At 36.7% G+C, this 5381-nt stretch overlaps 1 long non-coding RNA gene across 1 annotated transcript; it reads right to left on the bottom strand.

Annotated features, from left to right (window-relative positions):
- Positions 1–845: 845 nt before the first annotated feature.
- Positions 846–5135, bottom strand: LOC309360563. The gene is made up of 2 exons (XR_014164214.1): positions 5013–5135; positions 846–4975 (listed from the first exon to the last, which is right to left on the bottom strand). It is a non-coding gene; the product is annotated as an uncharacterized lncRNA (long non-coding RNA).
- Positions 5136–5381: the final 246 nt, after the last annotated feature.

The following is a 5381-nucleotide window of genomic DNA, read 5'->3' as shown; positions in this document are numbered from 1 at the left end:
ACCTCAAGTGAACGGGACCCCGAGCCTTAATTCTTTCACCCAAACAAGAAGCGATAGTAAAATACGGAATTTAATTGTTAGCCTGTTACTGTGTCCTGCTTGAGAGGACTTCACAAGAGTACATTCTTCCTCATTTTCTGATGTTTTGCAATGCTTGCAATGAAATTAAGCAAATTTACTGTGACACCTAAATGTGGTGCTGTCTCAGGATAGATTTGCATATGCCCTTGATACTCAATTCCACTTTTCTCTTCTTTTCTTTTTTTGCGCCCCACTCCATGCATATAGACATACAAGCAAAGTGGTCATTTCTGGCCATTTCTTGTTGGCATGATCTCTCTCTGGGTTTTGCAGTATACAGTACATCCCTTTCAAATCTGTACTTGCTTGATGGCAACTTTAAATGTTATCCTGTTAAAGGCATATGTGATTGCATCCTCAGCTAGGTGTTTAGGAGCTCAAACGAATTATCCCCAAGGTCTACTCTTTAATGGCCAACACTTATCTTTTAGAAAAGAGATCATGTAAAGAGACCCTGAACTTAAGTTGCTTTACAAACATTTCTGGAACTGTGTAAGGTAACAGTATAAGTCAATAGATAGAGAGGGTTTTGCACTTAAGATGATGTCTGCAGAGACCAGTCTTGTACATCAAGAAAAGCAAAAACCCTGAAATATACATGCAGGCATGATTACATGTTCCACACCTATGCCATTTTGTACCTCTAGTATAGTGAGAACAGGGCACATAGGAAAAAAAGTGCTAAGTTACAGTACATTTGCTTTTTAAATATATGTTAACAATAGAACAGCAAAACAGATTGTTTGAAAACAGAGTCGGTATCGTACAGTAAGTTCACATTTAATTCTTTACCATGTCTACAATTGTAACACATGCATTTTATTTCCATTATTTTTATTCCATTAGGACCAACATCCTTCAGAACAGTGATCTACCTTGAAAACAAAATTTCTAAGGAAATATTAAGCATCACATAAATTTAAGAAAATTCTTTTAAATTAGCATTACATGTACTCGTTTACATTTACAATTTTTCATGCCATGACTTTAACACACCTTTTGGTTAAGAATATCCTACTGAAGAATAGTACCATTGGGGAAGAATACACACACAGAGTAAACCGCTACCTGCTATGCACATGATTTTGAGTAACTTGACTGCTGTAATGCCATATTCTGATTATAGGTGCAGCTGCAAAATTACCGTTACACTTATGGAGGAATACTAAAATGATAATTAAAATGACTACACATGCTGTTGGAAAGAAAAACAAACCCACCACCGGGTTTAACTAAGGTTAAACACTGCCTGTGTGCCGTTACAATGTTTTTATCCTTTTTTAAAAAAGCAGCTCATTATTCCTTAGAAATATTTTTACATGAACATCTTATCTTCAGGCTAAGAAAAGAACATTGGGAAAATAGAGGTCTAGTTGAAGGGGACCACCAATTTTATAGTTTCTCTTCCCCTAAATCTGTATAAGTAAATATATATATATATATATATACGCCTTGCAAACCGTTTAGCCTACTGTAGACACGACCCACAAAACTAGCCTGGCAAATTTGTCTGGATTAAAACTACAATGGATGGGATCCAAAGAGGGCCATACATGCACCTTTCTAGATGTAACCCCAGGCACAATATTGAGTGCAGCTCTGCATAGCCCCCCCAACTCTGGGAATAGCTTTCTAAGGGAGCTGTAGCAGGCTGGCAGGACCGGGGGGTAGGGGAGCAATACCATGCATGGTTCTTTGAATCCTACCCTTTATTTCTAATGCTTCAGCTATCTGTGGATCATATTGTAATATTTTATTGTATATTAGCTTAGAAAAGGGGACATTGCTAGCTTTTTAGTACATTTTACACAATTTTCCATTTGACTATAGAAGCTCTTTCACATAATTTTAATCACAACTAGCAAAGGGACTAAATATACTGACTATTCTAATTAAATATATTTAGGTTAGGTCAGTGTAAAGAGTGACATTCTTATAATATAATGCTCTGAATTTGGAATAGATCATTACATTTTAAGAGTTGATTAGACAGATATCACTGATGTGGCAGAATCAACATGACTGATATAGTCACTATAGCGTAATAAAATCACGTGGGTTCCTAAAACTCATTCAGGATTACTACTGATATGAAAGTGGACTGTGCAAAATTCAATTAATTTATTAGTCGAGACTGGTAACACATCGCAGGGCACTTTAAGACTAAGGTCCCAATCAAGCTCTGTGTGTTCCTAATCAATATGCCTTGTGTTTGGACCTTCCTCATCCCTGAACAAACAATGGGTTCTGCTGACACTAATCATTTTATTAGGGCTGCATTTCTGGTTCTTCATGAGGAGAGAGTAACGGGAACTGTACATGCAGTCTCAACATCTGGACGCCACCATAAATAGTGCACTTAACAACTGTTTGTGTATAGTTTCTAATCCTCAGAGGCTAGCTTCATTAATTGCATTGTGCCAGCTGAATGAAGGCACATGAGAACATTAAAGAGTATGACTATTTTGGGCTCTTTAGAAAGAATCTCCCTAGGATTTATTGACTGATATCTAGAAAACAGTTGTATTCAGAAGAAAAAAAACATTTGCACAAAATGGTTCAATTTTTTGTAAGCTGCCCAGGCCTTGAAAGTTAATTTATTTCCAAGTTCTTAAGGTATTTAGCAACATTAAGTAAACCTGGAACAGCACATTTAAGGGTTTCATATAATGTAGAGCTAGCACGTTTGTTGATGGTAAGGATATAAATTAGACAATGCATTATTATTTTTTAGGTCAGTTTCTTCTATAATTAGAACAAAGACCCTGCTGTTTTTATTTGTAACCAACAGAAATTTAATGATTGTGTAGAAGCTTCCACCCAACCTTAGTAAACTTTCTGTAAGCTAAGAGCATTGCACAAATGCAATAGCATAACTAGTGACAGTTTCTTCTAATGCACTGTAGTTCTACCTTGCTGGGAAAAAACTTGGTTTTTTTCAAAAATACAATACAGTATAAGTTAAACTAATTTATAGAAACAGTACATAATTTTTTCCTAACTGCTTAAGCAATGCTTATGCACACAGTGAACTATAGCTGTGAGTGACTCTTGCCTATCCAAGGTAATTCCCCATGCTAAAAACTTCCATTACCAAACGTTATGTCTACCGAACTCTACATTTAAAACCACATCAATTACTTCATACTCTGTCAATATAATGCAAAGTTTAAAACACAAGCTCTTGTGCTGTTCTTACTTACGGTATTTAAAAAGTTTTGATGTTTTTGAAAGCCTTTGCTCCTTTGGGTGTACATATGCACATTTTTTGGGTTGGCTTTTTAAATCAGATTTGTCTAGATGTCAGCAATTTGGGACGGTTCCATTTACAGTTACAACATATAGTCTGGATCTCATCCCCCCTTTTCAGCAGTTTATAATTTTTTAAAACATAAAATAAAATAAAAGTTAGGCACCAGGCAGTGGCCACATTCATGAAAATCTATTTTCATACAGCCATTACCCTTTGTTAAACATACACCCTGTAAAGACTACACAAATATGGGGGCAAAAAAAGTTTGAAACTCAGTGCTACTAGTATTTATAAAAGTGCGGTGCTCCATATAGTAAGAAGAAAAGTGACTACAAGTACTTAAAGTGCTAGCTTTGATCATGGTTTGGGTTAGTATCCCAAACCTAATTATACTGTCACATTACTTAAGAGAGTAAAGTAAGAGCGGAGAGCACAGGTGCTGCACATGCCATGGCAAATGTGCTCCACATTACAATTTGCTATGTTTAAAGAAATATGCAGTGCTATTGTCCAGGCTGCAACTATGTACAAACAACTTACATTGTATATTAGCTTTACATTATAATACAAGTCCATAGACTTAATCGGCAGAAGACAATTTGAAAAGCAAAAGTACCAATACTTCTTACGCCTCTTCCAGAACAAGTATTTCTGAAGTGTCTGCTACCTGAAACCAGAAGTCTATCTGAAGTCTCCCTGAAGAGCCTGCCAAACATTAGCATGGCTTCATCCATGCTTCCACATGCGAGTTTGCTTTATAAAGAACAGACTCACGGCTATACTTACATAATATCTCTCTACACATCAAGAGCAAAAAAGAAAAAGAAAGAACACTAATGGATTACTAACCATGTGTATTCAGACATAAGTCCTACTCAATTCAGTGGGTCTTACTGCCTGGTAACTGGGGTAAGGATTGCAGCCTTAGGTTAGGAATGCATTGTTAGTGAACTTGATGTTATTTTCATTCATACATTTTCTGTCTCTCATGCCACAAAGGCATGAGACTCCAAAATGCACAGAAAAAGAATCATGAAGCTATTTGAAGGCATCAGGGAGCCAAGCACTGGCAATGAAATATTCTAAATATATCATGCTGTTAGCTTGAAGCTCCGTGGTCTTATCGTTACATCTTTTGGGACACTGAAAACAGCATCCCACTCCATCATGGTACAACAGAGACAGGATAAGAAAAAGGAGAGCTGCTACTGGTTCCAGCACATTGAAGCCCACTAGAAACTATTTTCTTGGTGTGCTGAAAACATGCAGAATGGATCAGCCCTGACCTTGTAGTCCAGGTGAGCGGGGCACCCTTGAGAACCTTTCTAGCATTGCCTGGGATGCTAAGTTTATTGTTTTTGTGACTGAGTATAGTATGCCTATTACACTTCTCAGTTATAATACACAAATCATGGTATATTCAGATCAAAGAGTGAAATGTGTAGTATGTAAGATCTTGACTATAAAATGCCCAACCCTGAACATTCAATAAACCAACTTGGGAAGAGAAATTTAATACACCTATATAAGCCTTTAAAAATGAGAAAACTGCATCCTAAAGAAGGAACCTCCTGAACTTTTGGGTGAAACATAACAATACTCAGCTTTGCATTTTAAAAATGCAGAAACTAACAGTTTTAGCTATCTGCACTTCTGGTGGTTATTAATGCAGAAATACATATCTTGCCTGTGGATGGTCATCCCATTAATGGGAGGTTTGCTCATATGATGATGTGTGAACGGGTCGTCTGACATATAACATCTTAGATGGAAGTTCCCATCACTTTAGCAGTGCTTTTCAGTCAAAGATAATTTAAATAATGAAGGTGCATATGTGATCTAGTAGTCGTATAGCCTGAACATGCACCATTGCCTCACTACATCTCTTCTAAAATCTCTCTTAACTGTGGAGAGGGTCATAATTGTAGTTTTGGTACTTCAGAAAAATACAAAGTGCTAACTTTGGCAGTTGTTGCTCTAACTAACCTGTTTTCTTTTAAAATTAAAAGTTTATATGCAAATAGCACCCTGCTCCTTAGCCAGCCAG

Source organism: Podarcis melisellensis (genome assembly GCF_964234715.1).
Source record: "Podarcis melisellensis genome assembly, chromosome: 17".
In the NCBI taxonomy this organism is placed as follows: Eukaryota; Metazoa; Chordata; class Lepidosauria; order Squamata; family Lacertidae; genus Podarcis; species Podarcis melisellensis.
Note: the sequence above shows the minus strand (reverse complement) of the source record. Positions and strands in the feature narration are given on the sequence as shown.